Source organism: Chiloscyllium plagiosum, chromosome 12 (genome assembly GCF_004010195.1).
Source record: "Chiloscyllium plagiosum isolate BGI_BamShark_2017 chromosome 12, ASM401019v2, whole genome shotgun sequence".
In the NCBI taxonomy this organism is placed as follows: Eukaryota; Metazoa; Chordata; class Chondrichthyes; order Orectolobiformes; family Hemiscylliidae; genus Chiloscyllium; species Chiloscyllium plagiosum.
In genome coordinates, this window is record NC_057721.1 from 56518547 (window position 1) to 56532532 (window position 13986).

General features: G+C 39.2%; 1 protein-coding gene across 2 annotated transcripts in view; it reads right to left on the reverse strand.

Annotated features, from left to right (window-relative positions):
* LOC122555293 (collagen alpha-1(VIII) chain-like) overlaps positions 1 to 13986 on the reverse strand; it is a 138799-nt gene that overhangs the window by 35134 nt on the left and 89679 nt on the right. For both annotated transcript variants that reach the window (XM_043701141.1, XM_043701142.1), the window contains one exon: positions 940 to 1025. The gene's annotated coding sequence lies outside the window, so the exon portion shown is untranslated. The remainder of the gene's footprint in view (positions 1 to 939; positions 1026 to 13986) is intronic.

A 13986-nucleotide genomic window follows, 5' to 3' on the forward strand; every position in this document is an offset into this window, starting at 1 on the left:
CATTAAATGTGAAGAATGGAATGTTGGAAGATAAGGATAAAAGAGGAGGCGACACTGGTCTGGGAGGGAGGATAATGGATGACAGAAGTGGTGCAGGAAATGTGTTGAACACTGTCAGGCCCTGTCAAACAAGGTGGAGTCATACAGTCAGAGTTAAACAGCACGTAAACAGATGCTTAGTCCAACTCATCTGCACCGACCAGGTATCTTAAACTGATTTAGCTCCATTTGCCACCATTTGACCCACTTCCCTCTAAACTCTTCCTATTCATGTACCTATCCAGGTGACCTTTAAATGTTGTATTTGTACCAGCCTCCACCATTTCCTCTGGCAGCTCATTCCATACATGCACTGCATGTGGGTGAAGAGGTTCTCTCTCCGGTCCCTTTTAAATCTTTCCCCTCTCTTACATCTATGCCCTGTAGTTTTGGACTTCACATACCCTGGGAAAAATACCTTGTCTATTTACCCTATGCATGCCCTCATAATTTTATAAACCTCTATAAGGTCACCCCTCAGCCTCCGATGCTCCAGGCGAAAAAGCCTCAGCCTATTCAGCCTCTCCTTATAGCTCAAATCCTCCAATTCCAGCAACACCCTTGTAAAGCTTTTCTGACCTCTTTCAAGTTTAAAAACATCTCTCCTATAGAAGGTAGACCAGAATTGATGTAGTATTCCAAAAGAGGCCTCACCAGCAAGATAGTTGGAAGATGAAGGGGTATCCAGCCTCAGGGAATAATTTGTTTCAAGCACTAGGCATTTCAATTTTGAAATTCGCATCTAACAAACGGTGAATGTAAAAAGTTGCAAATACGCTTGAATGCCATCAAGTTTTGAACTTCCAACCATCAGTTATGGAAAACAGCTTAAACTACCTTCTCCAATATATTACTTTCAAATAAGGTACAACTGAGTAATCAAAAAAGTGAATACTGTACCTGAACCACTGGAGTCTGGATGCTTTACTTTAGCATACACTTCAAATATCTTCTCTGGATTTTCTTTAATTCTGGACCCCCATTTACTGTTAGAGAAAAAAGACAAATCAGAGGCATTTGTACAGGAAGTTGTATCATCAGAATAGTTCCAATGTAGCAGAGAAACTGGGAGAACAGAATCGATTCCTCAGACATGGTCTGCATGAGGATATGTCATTGAGGTAGCTGTGGGATGCAGAGGAATTATAATTGATATTTGTTGAGAACATATTCTTGGCAATGGAGACAAGGAAGTTGAAGAAAAGAATTAAAGAGGCAGGAATGCACTATTGCAGAGATGAGAGAAGGATGGAAAGTCAGAGTGGAAGTAGGGAATGGTAATGATGCAGTCATCATTGTACTAGTAAAGCAGTGAGGTGAGGTATCTGAAACAACTTATGATCCGGACACCCCACTAAAAAACCTGGCAGAACTAGAACCCACACAGCAATACTTTTCATTTGAATTGAGTTAAAAGAGAAATTGATCAATGAGAGAACAAATTCTATTTCTGATTTCCAGCAACCACAGTTTTTTTTTATTTGATAGTACATTTAGCCAGATGGAGAGAGTAGTGCTCAGTAGAAATTGCTTGGCCTCTGTTCCAGGAGGATGCAGGGAGAGGAGAGGAGATTGTAGAGGAGGTTGTTACAGCCTAGAAAGTGAGAATTGAGACAGAGAGAATCAGAGTCACAAATGTGGGTGGGGACAGCATGGACCAAGGGAAATGAGCAGGGGCAAGCTTAAAGGATAGGTCCACCTTGGTAGTCCTCTATGTGGGTTGAAATGAGCTGTTTGAGGTTTTGGGAACTGGTTAGAAGCAAGGAGGGAAAACCTCTGGAGAAGATGAGGTCAGTGACAGTGCTAGTCCATGGCTTGATGTTTGGTGTCATTCAGTAAGGACTCATCATTCAATATCAAACAAAAAGATCTGAGGGCATTGTGAGAGGTAAGAATCAAAGAAGTCAGTGTGAAGTGAAGGACAGAAAGATCAAGGGATTTGTCATTTGTGTACGAGTTGCTGGAGGTTTCATTTCTTAACACCTGAAAGAATTGGGAAAGATTTTTGTTAAAACATCAGATGAAACAAAGGATGAAATGAAACAGCAAAGGAGGACACGAATAGTGGAGCAGATTTAATGGGACAAATGGCCTACCTTTGCAGCTACATCTTATGGTCTTAGCTTTGAAATTGAGTTAATGAGGCTTTGGCATATTTCTGACTTTCTTTCACACAATGTTAACATCGCTGGCTAGGCCAGCATTGAGAAAGTGGGGGTGAACTGCCTCTTAAACCACTGCAATTTTGAGGATGCAGCAACACCCACAGGCCTGTTAAGAAGGGAGTTACAAAATTTTGATCCAGTGAAAATGAGCAAATACTAATAACGTCCTAAATCCGATAACATGTGACTTAGAAGGGAACTTGCAAGTGGTGGTGTTCCCTCTCAGCTGCTGCCCTGGATTTTCAAAGTGGTAGAGGTCACACATTGGAAGGATGGTAATACCAGTGTTTAGCTAGAGGAAGTACTGATTCAACGAAGACTTGATGACAGCCTGAGCAATTGTTCAGCAATATTTGGGTCAGCACATAAAAGTGAATGTTTTTGATTATAACACATTGCTGTTTATAGGAGGAAGGAGCCAAAATCTTCAAGAATACAGTTTGAGTATACTAGACCATCCACATTCACTTCCTTTCGAAATGTTTCTCATCCAAGCACAACACATCAAAAGATCAAGACTTCCTGACTGATTTTGGACAGACAATAAAGCCAATTTGCTCACACAGTTCCACAAGCAGATAATAATGCAGTTGAGAAAATGCACCAATATAAAAATAATACATTTTGTTTTCTGTTGTTTTCATATAGATTGAATTGTTGAGACTTTAATTTGACAGATTGAAGATCCGTTGATTTTATAAATTAGCGATTTCAATATCCTGACCTTGTATAATCATGATCCAAGCATAACATGCATTGCCAAATGAGCTATCAACACTCAACAGCACATCACTGTTTGAATTTTATCTTTAAATTCCATCCAAATGTCCTTTAAAAGAACAAATTCTTGATACATGGAAGCTGTTGCAACATATGGGCCCCTTGCCCTCCAACATTTTTTTGAAATCATGGAAGAAAACGTGAAAATAAAGGAACACAGATGGTTTTGATTGTTTAAACTGAAATTTGCACCTCAACAAATAGAACATTGCTTGACGATCAGACAAACCCAGACTGAATTTCTGTCAGTTTTTTTAAGGTTATTTTATTCACTTAGCAACCATAACACTATGTCCCAGTTCAAATTCTTTACTGAGCAATTCCTGGTCTCCTTCATATCAGAGTCAAATTTGAACAATTCTCATCAACACAGCATAACTAATACTTGAAAAGGCACAAATGTAAATACCAAAGAAGTATTGTTATCAGAAACTCTACCCTCTGTACAGATGTAAAATTTGCAATCCACGTTTTAAATTCAGGCAGGCTCTCCTGTTTGAGGAATTCTTTATCAGTGGTTAATATTTTAGGGTAGGACACACATCCATCAAGGCAGCCAAGGATTATGGGGGTCAGACAGGAAAGTGGAATGGAGACCACAGTCAGACCAGCCATTGATTGGCAGAACAGACTCAAAGGCATCAATGGTTAACCTCTGCTCCTAAGTTCTATGTCTTATTCTCGGCCAGGTCAGATTTATCACAGATGCCCAGTTGTTTTGAGATGGTGGGTGTGGACCTTCCCTTTTACTGTCTCTGCTAATGTTTTGGAATAGTTTATTTAATGTGGTTGTCTTCCTTCTCTGAAGACCATTAATGAACTTTTGTTTATACAAAGCAGGTCATCGTGGTTATTTATTTTGCCACAGACAAGTCACCTGACTTTTAAAATCTATTTTAAAATCCATCCTGGTGGGATTTGAACTTATTGATCTAGGTTTCTCATTGTTGACAGACTACATACAAAATGAAGTTAAAGAGCTTTTACCATAAAAATATATAATCATAACCTAGGCAGATTCTAGTTCTATAGATATAGATATTCAATTCACCAGTGTTACATTTGTCCCAACATTGGGAAAAACTGTATGTAGAATTATATTGAAAATATAGCACAGAAATAGGCTGTTTGCCCATACTCATAATAATGCTCCACGTAAACCTTCCCCAACCTGCTTTATCTAACTCTTTTAACATAAAAACATGAAGGAGAAAAGAATTGAATTTATCTAACTTCCCCTTGAATGAATTGATGGTATCAATTACTCCTTGTAGTAGCGAGAAATAAAAAAGGATAAACTGACTATACAAAACAGATGTCTATTTACAACAGTAAAAACTTCCAAACAGCTAAAACAATACAGTTTTCCAAATATAACAAATTGTATTTGCGTAGAATCCAGCTGTACGGATGCATTTTTTCAACCAGTTCAATAATTCAGTCTAGCCACACCAATAACCAGTGATATGGAAGTGAAGCTTCAGGCCAAACAAAATAGAAGTCACGTACGTGGTATTGTGCAATTACAAAGTTCTGCCGTTACTAATTAAAGGACAAATATTATAAATTTGGCTGTTAAGATATATTTTTCAGAAATGTTTCTGTTCTGCTGTGTCAGCAGAAGAATAAATTGAACAGGCATTTTCACAAATATAAGTTGTGCCTGGGGTTGTGATTATCCTCAGATTGCACTGATGGGCTGAATCTTGCAGTTTTTTTGGATAAGTGAGAATTGCATCAAGCTTTCTAGTGGGTTTCGCCATTTGTGACTGAGGGAATTTTATTATCAAATCTTACCACACTCACATCATTAAGTACTTACTCGATCCCTATGATGTCCTCTCTAGTCAAATTCTAGTCCCATCTTACCACTGAAAGATTGCCATCCCTCAATGCACCATTTTTAAAAGACCATTGCCAATACTTGTTCAGATACACAATCTGGCATTGTCCTTTATGGGCAATGTAGTGGCATGTCAGTAATGAAGCCATACCGCTTGTGGTTCATAGCCAGCACAGTTGATACTCCCTTGCACATAAACCCCATTCTCTCACTCGAGTCACTGTTTAACCACCAGATCACACAGTTTACCATCCTTAGCTAGATCCCATCCAAACACTTTCTCTACAGTTGCCACTACTCTGTGCCCAGTGCCCACTGGAGGTTCACAGCTTGTCATTGTTCAGTAAGGCAACATCACCTACAGGCAAATTACTGGGCAATTCCAAACATGAGCTCTTAATTCCAGCCAGCAAAAGCTAACACAAGCAATACTATTAGAGGCTGCAGTTCACCCCACAATGCCAACCAAATGCTGCCAGTGTAACTAACAATTATTTTACATTCTATGATGGTCAGTTGCATCCAGCTCTCCTCTACTGAATCCATGTCAGTCAGTGCCTGCTGGCCTTGTAGTGCCTAAAGCAGCAGAACATTGCTAAGCACAAAGAGAGCTTCTTCTTCCCCAATGTCCTCATTCTCATTCTTGGAGACTACTCCCATTCACTAGGTTCCACAGTGACTATCACATCATCTCATTGCCTAATCCCCTGGACAGAGGGTGTGGCACAGTCTGTCTGAACTGTATTGGAGACCCTTCCTCAGACTGGTCCAAGCAGCTGAACAGCAGCATGAGGAACATGATCTGTTCCACCATGGCACTGGTCAAACCATGGTGAAGCTACCATGTTGGCTGAGTGGCTAAAGGATGATGTGAAAATGCAAGTGTCTGCTATGCTCCAACCCTCTTTCCATCCGAGACCAACATCAATCATTCAACTTCTCATTGCCTTCTGTAGAGTCCATTGTTATCCTTAAATGATATTTGATGAGCACCCTTCAGTGTTTCACAAATTATGGGAAGCTTTGGCAATCATTCAGCTCCTTTTAAATCATTGTCACTAATTTCTGCATCACTGAGTTAACAGTGTTAGATTCCCAAATACCCAGGTCCTGGTGCAATTTGCTATTGACCAGCATTTGAAGCCTGAGCATGTTCACTCCGTTTGCCTTTCAGTTGGGCAAAGACGTGATTACAAATAAAGTGGAGCTGGTATTTGCAAATGTGCACTTCATGTATTTGCCCCATTATGTCCTTGTGGCCGGTAGATGAAGATCTCACACTTTCGCACACAGAGACAGATAATCAAACTAAATCAGCCTTTTTACCTCTGTATTCATACACAGTAAAATTAAACCATCGAAGACACCAAAATAATCACTCCCATGGTTCCTATTCAGACTTTTGATAACCAGCTCCAGACTTTGCAAATATTAAATTTGCAGAAACCTGTTTTATATTTAAACAGAAGACTTAACTATTTAGTAAAGACACAATGACTTTTGTGGAGAGAAAATTTTAAAAAACATGGTAAATTGATTAGTGCCTATTCTTTCAACCAGAAAACATTTGTGTTCAGACCCCACCTACACAAAAGACAGACAGACAGACAAATACCATTAAAGGGAAAAATAAAAATAAAACTGGCCAGATTACTGAAATGGCTTTCATGATGTGTGGTTTCACAAGTAGAAATGTGGACCCCTTGGCTGTTTTCTGAAACATTAATCAGGGTCACCTCCTCAGTTCACTCAGGCAAAGACAGCAATATTTCTAACTCGGCATTCTACTCTGAGCTTCTGGAAACTGGTCTAGTAAATGAGGCAGGAGGCTTTCAAATCATCATGCTGTCTCAGCACCAGTCTCAGAAAACATATTTCAAAAAAGAAATTAATTCTAGTTGCACACTGATAGACTGACTGACTCTTCAAGGTTCCATTACCATACAACAACTGCCATCTGTATAAACATAGGGTCTCTTCCAGACTTGCCAGAACCAATAACCTTGTTAATAGCCATTTTCTGCTATCTGTTTAAACACAATGCTTTTCATGGGGTGCCATGTCTGTTAGAATCCCTTTAAATCAAGGCTTAATCTGCTATTAGCCTGGCCTCACAAACAAATAAGTCTTGTTTGGTACATTATTTTCCCTTTAACACAAGTTGTCCCAAGTCCACAACTTATTTCCCGCTCACAGTTTAAAATTGATAAAAGAATGGAAATAAAAATAAATGAAAAGTCAGTGAGGGTTCTAATGTGCCTCCACCCTCAAAACATGAAATGCCATTTAAAAAAAGGTTAGTAACACTTAGATGACAAACAAAACACAAAACTCAACCCTTCATTCTTCCTCCCACCAGATTCTTATTTACTATTCAACTTTCTTGATCATGTAATTAAATCTGCAACCATTTACATTTGGGATAATGCATCAATAGTTACATTTTCTTTCTTACATTGAACAGAAATATGTTCAATTTTTCTTATCTAAGCTCCATCTGAAAAATCTTTTAAATTTATCAATGAATCTGAGGGGATTATGGTCCATAAAATGACAATTTCAAAGTGTCCACTTTGAATATAAACATCAAAAGACCTGAAGTGCTATTAAAACCACAAATGCTTCTTTCTCAATTGTGAGGTATTTTCATTGAGGTCTATTCAATTTCTGCAAGAGTACAGCTCCAATTCCAAAGTCACCAGCATCTATTCTAATTTAAATGGTTTGTTAAAGTTAGGTGCAGCTAAGAAAGGTTCATACATTAAAATTTATTTTTAGCTTTCCATACTATTTTAATTTGTTTACATAGCCAATTAATCAAAGGCTTGGCTACTGTACTAAAGTCCGTTACAAACATTCGATATAATTAACACATTCCCTAGAATCACATTATCTCCTGTTTTGTTTTAAGGGGTAGGAAGGTGATGTATAGCTTCTACCTTTGCTGTTTTGGGTGATACCTGTCCTTCTTCCACTACATGCCTTAAGTACGATACTTTGGCTTTTACAAAGTCACTTTTTGTTAGATTTAACACCAACCCGGCTGACTGTATATGTGTAAACAAGTTTTCTAACTGCTCTATATGGTCCTTCCATATAGCATTATGTACAATAATGTCATCCATGTAGACTACACAACTAGGCATTTTGACTACAACTTTATTCATTAATCATTGAAGTATGGCTGGCACATTCTTAAATCCAAATGACATAACGCAACATTGGTCCAATCCATATTTCTTTAGCATGAGTTGTCAGTGTTACTTGCCAATATCCTGTTAACAAATCAATTTTAGGTAAGAATAATGCACTACCACCTATATCAATGCAACTTTCTAGTCTGGTAATACATACAAATCCAAGTTTGTGGCTGCATTCAATTTCCTGTAGTCTACAAATAATTTAACTGAACCATCTGGTTTAGGAGCCAATACTGCTGGAGAACCCCAATTACTCTGACTTGGTTCAATCAATTGATTCTCCTACATGTATTGAATTTTTCTTTGTTACTTTGGCGTGTTTTTCTGGTTTTAACCAATATGTGTTTTGTTTTAGTGAATTCAAATTGTAAATGTTCAGTTAATGTGGTATATCCAAATATATCTTTGCTTGCATTTTTCCCGAGCAATCTTTGTTGATCTTCCTCCAGACATAAAATACAGTGTCTAAATTCTATAGGATCACTGAATTTGAAGTAGAAAGTTCACTTTGGGAACTGTCTGGTTCTGTTTGGATCTCACCCTTCTTTCTTGTAGTTAAATGTAATAGAGAAGGATGCATAACATGCCTGTACATTCCCATTGACTTCTCAACAATAGTACTGTTTGAACATGTTCACATGGCATGATCAATTCTTTTTCCTACTACCAAGTGTATCAATTAAATATATTACCTGACTAACCCCTTTAATTACTTTGTAGGGATAACTGAATTTTGCCTTTAATGTACCAAAATTTCATCCCCTGGTTTAAAATTTTGTATTGTCATACATCTATCTGCCCACACCTTCAGCTTGCTTTGTGAAGTTTTAGATATACCTGTGCAACTCTACATGCTCCTGTTAACCTTTTGAAAAATGTGGACACATACTCGAACATTGAAAATTCATTTTTGTGGCTTAATAATTTATCTGTAATCAATTCTAATGGTCTTATTTTATGGCCATAACTTGAATGGGCTGAAGCCTGTAGATTCATTTGGAGAATCTCTGGTTTTCAAATAAGAGAAAATCTAACCCTTTGTCCTAATCTTCATAACAATAAGCTTTGATCATGGTTTTGTGAGTTGGCAACACCTCTCCAAGGCACCTTGGGTCTGTGGATGACACGCAGCCAATTTCAACTGTTTAGTCCCTAAACTACTGATGATCTCTTTGAAACATTTTGAAGTAAGGTTTGATCCATGATCAAACTGTAGTTCAATTGGTATGTCATAATAAGAACAAAGAACAAAGAAAATTTACAGCCCAGGAACAAGACCTTCAGCCCTCAAAGCCTTTGCCGATCCAAATCCACCGTCTAAACTTATTGTTCAATTCCTAAGCACCTGTATCCCACTGCTCCCCACCTACTCATGCATCTGTCCTGATATTCTTTGAATGAAGCTGAATTGAATTAATGAATGAAAAACTGAGTCAGTTCTTGCATCACTTTAGTTTTGGTTGTTCCTATAAGAATAGCCTTTGGAAATTAAGTAGGCATATCCACTGGGATAAATTAATTTCATGTTTTTGATTTGGGTAAGGTATGACACAATCCATTAGTACATTGATTGATGGTTCCTCAAAAACCAGTACAAGAATCTGGGGTGCTGGTTTAATCACATGTTGAGGTTTACCTACAACTTAGCAAGTATGACACTTGTACAAAACTGCACCATTCTGTTATGCAGTATTGGCCAAGTAAAATACCAAAGGATTTTGAAACCCTACATGTTGTGCCGTGGGAATCTCATATGCTACTTAAAATATCTCCCTATAACAACTGGGCATTATCACTCACTACTTTACAACAAACTATCCTTCATTTGCAGTTCTATGAAGAGGTCACGACTTCCGTATCAGCACATGGTTATTTTGATAATAGCACTCTGGAACTCCTCCGCTCTCTACCTCAGTATGAGATGACTGTGCCAATTACTTGTTTTTTGGTGCTGTAACTAGGTACATCATACCATATGCTCCATCTGGATTATCTTCAACTTTTAGGCAAGTTTCAACTGTCTTTTCAGTTGTTGGTGTCACATCAATCTTCACTGATGGATTTCGTTTAACCACTGCCTTGGTTCCCATAAATGATACAAAAAACCTGTTCCTGTAACTGTTCCGTTTTTTTGTACATCCTTTGGACATTTTGTAATTATTGGAGAAGGTACTATCTGTAGTCCAGCCAAATCACTACCCAGAAGTAAATCTATCCCCTCAACAGGTCCCCATTGGGAGACTAATGAGCAAGATTAGATCTCATTGAATAAAGGGAGAACTTGCCATTTGGATACAAAACTGGCTCAAAGGTAGAAGACACAGGGTGGTGTTGGAGGGTTGTTTTTCAGACTGGAGGCCTGTGACCAGTGGAGTGCCACAAGGATCGGTGCTGGGTCCACTACTTTTCATCATATATATTTAAATGATTTGGATGTGAGCATAAGAGGTACAGTTAGTAAGTTTGCTGATGACACCAAAATTGGAGGTGTAGTAGACAGCGAAGGAGGTTACCTCAGATTACAACAGGATCTTGACCAGATGGGCCAATGGGCTGAGAAATGGCAGATGGAGTTTGGTTTAGATAAATGTGAGGTGCTGCATTTTGGGAAAGCAGAGCTTAGCAGGACTTATACACTTAATGGTAAGGTCCTGGGGAGTGTTGCTGAACAAAGAGAACATGGAGTGCAGTTTCATAGCTCCTTGAAAGTGGAGTCGCAGGTAGATAGGATAGTGAAGAAGGCGTTTGGTATGCTTTCCTTTATTGGTCAGAGTATTGAGTACAGGAGGTGGGAGGTCATGTTGCGGTTGTACAGGACATTGGTTGGAATATTGCATGCAATTCTGGTCTCCTTCCATCAGAAAGATGTTGTGAAACTTGAAAGGGTTCAGAAAAGATTTACAAGGATGTTGCCAGGGTTGGAGGATTTGAGCTGTAGGGAGAGGTTGAATAGGCTTGGGCTGTTTTCCCTGGAGTGTCGGAGGCTGAGGGGTAACCTTATAGAGTTTTATAAAATCATGAGGGGCCTGGATAGGATAAATAGATAGTCTTTTTCCTGGGGTGGGAGAGTCCAGAACTAGAGGGCATAGGTTTAGGGTGAGAGGGCAAAGATATAAAAGAGACTTAAAGGGCAACTTTTTTACTCAGCGGGTGGTACGTGTATGGAATGAACTGCCAGAGGAAGTTGCCCCTTAAGAATCTTATGTTTCAATGAGATCACCTCTCATTCTTCTCAACTCCAGTTAGTACAGCCCCAACATGTTTAATGTTTGCTCGTAAGACAATCCTTCCATACTGGGGATCATCCTAGTAAACCTTCTCTGAATAGCCTCCAATGAAATTATATATTTCCTTAAATATTGGACCAAAATTGCTCACAGTACTCTAGATATAGTCTCACTAGCAGTCAGATTTCCCTACTCTTATACTCCAATCTCCTTGGAATAAGGGCCAACATTCTGTTAGCCTTGTTGATTATCTACTGCACCTTTCTGTGTTTTGCGCACAAGCACCTGGATGTCCCTTTGTTTTGCAGCTTTCTGTAGTTTTTCTCCAGTTAAATAATATTTTACTTTTGTTCACCCTTTAAAAAATGACAACTTCACATTTTCCTACCTTATACTCAACTTGCCAACTTTTTGACCACCATTCCTTTTGACAAGAATCCTGCATACCTTTCATCTACCTGACAGCTTCTTTTACAAATGACAGAATTTGCCTCCAGCCTTTTTGTTATAGTCAGAGCTACAACCTGGTCTCTGGTATTGTCTTTTTGTCTTCCTTTCTCTGACTCATTTTAACAATGCCTAACAGCCTCATGAGTCTACCTCGTAAGTTCCAACATTCCAAACACAACTGCCCACCTTATTACATTATAAATGTTTATGTTTCCAAACATCACCTCCTCCTTTAGCAATTTCCTCTTTAATCTGAGGAGTTGTTCTTGGGGTATTCCTTACTGTTCATTCAGCACCCTGACTATCTGCCTTCCTTCCACTTCCTTATTTTTCTTAAAGTTCTTGTGGTGATGGAAATAAAGTTTTATGGATTAGTTCATAATTACCAGCCATTATAGCTGCTTGTCTTGCTATTGCTACCCTTTGGTCTTCTGTATGAGTTCTAATTATAGAAGGGAAGAAAGTTTTAAATCCTTTGAATAGAATAATTTCTCTGAGAGCATCATAAGTATTCTTAAACTTTAATGCTCTTACCCACCTATCAAAATTATACTGTTTAACCCCTTCAAACAATTACTGGAAGTATATTAATAAAAGAAAATAAGAAAACTAGTCAGAATACTTCACATCATGAAAGCCACTTCTGTTTCACAGGTATAAATGTGGACTCCTTAGCTGTTTATTTCTGAAACATTTTTCAGGATCACCTCCTCGGTTCACCCAGACAAATGCAGTAATACGGTTAACTCAATGTTTTACTCTTTGAACTTCTGGAAGCTGGTCTAGCAGATTAGGTAGGGAGCTTTCATACCTTCATGCTGTCTCAGCAGCAGTCCAGACTATCTCTCAGAAAACACAGGTTAAAAAAAACCCCATAAATTCTGGTTCCACCTTGATAGATTGATCAACTCCTCCTGAGGCCACCATTACCATTCAAAACTGCCATCCGTTTGAACATAGTGTCTCTTCCAGACTTGCCAGAACCAATTCCCAAGTACCGACCTCATTAATGACCAACTTCTAATATCTGTTTAAATACAACACTTTTCATGGAGGTTTCTGTGTTTCTTAGAACCTTCTAAATTAAGACACAATCGGTAATCTCCAGGACTGGCCTCACAAATAAGCAAATCTTGTTCAGTCTGTTCCTTTCCTTTTACCACAAGTTGTCCCAAAGCTCACAATTCAAAACTGATGAAAGATAAAAATAATGTGAAAATCAGTGAGGGTTCTACCACGCTGCAGACCTGGCCCAGACATTTTCCAATTGTATTTCACATCCAGGGAATGGCAAGTGATGGTAGGGAACATAGCTCACAGTGGACAACAGCTGTACCTGGTCATCAGGTACCCTTCCTCAGATTCCCCAGTCCTCTTTAACCTCTCACTACCCTGACATCACATTTCTACTCATTTTCCCTCATGTAGAAAACCCACCACATTGAACTTTGCCTCCAACTGTCCTCCTTGCCATCTGAAACTAACATTTCACCTTAATGACTACCATCCAGGTCCTCTACGCTCATCCTGTGGAGGTCACTGCCAATGATTCCTCTCCTTTGGCCTATCATGTCCTTCAATGATGTTTCACATACACTCCATACAAAGTGAGCTTCCCCCATTACTGTCCTTCTCCCCACCTCTGCACATGATTTTGCTTCCCCCAGCCGGATTACCCCATGTCTTTTGACAATGATCCCCTCACTGCCCCTCCAGGCCCTCTTTGCACCAAACTCAATAATCTACGGATGGACCCCCAGGACTATACTCACCCAAATCTTTGACTGCCTTCATTAGCAGCCTCTAGACGTGTCTGCTCTTACCCCTACCCACTGTGTTAATAGCACCATAACTGACTGTGCCCATGACAGTGAGTGGCCCTCTCCCAATGAACTGAAAGCTAACTTTTACCCAGTTTCTCACATGGCCATTTGGCTGAATAAATGTGCAATGTATTTGCCATGCAGGCAGGTGGCACATACTGTAGGTGTTAGATTGAGGCTTGGTGAGCCATTCATAAACATAACATCCCTTCCTGGGCACATCTTTAATGAAAAGCACATCAAGCAATCTGTCTGTACCTGTGCAAACAAATACATCAGTACAGCACCACTGATAACCTCTGTGTATGGCTGAAGTACTGAAGTGCTACCAGGCATGGCATGGCATGGCACAGCAAGGCATGGATACTGTGAGCATGCAGGTTGGCATGAAGCAAGTGCCAAACAAGAGAGCAAGCAGCCTCGAGATGAGGATTCTGCCACTGTCAGATGTAAGCTGAG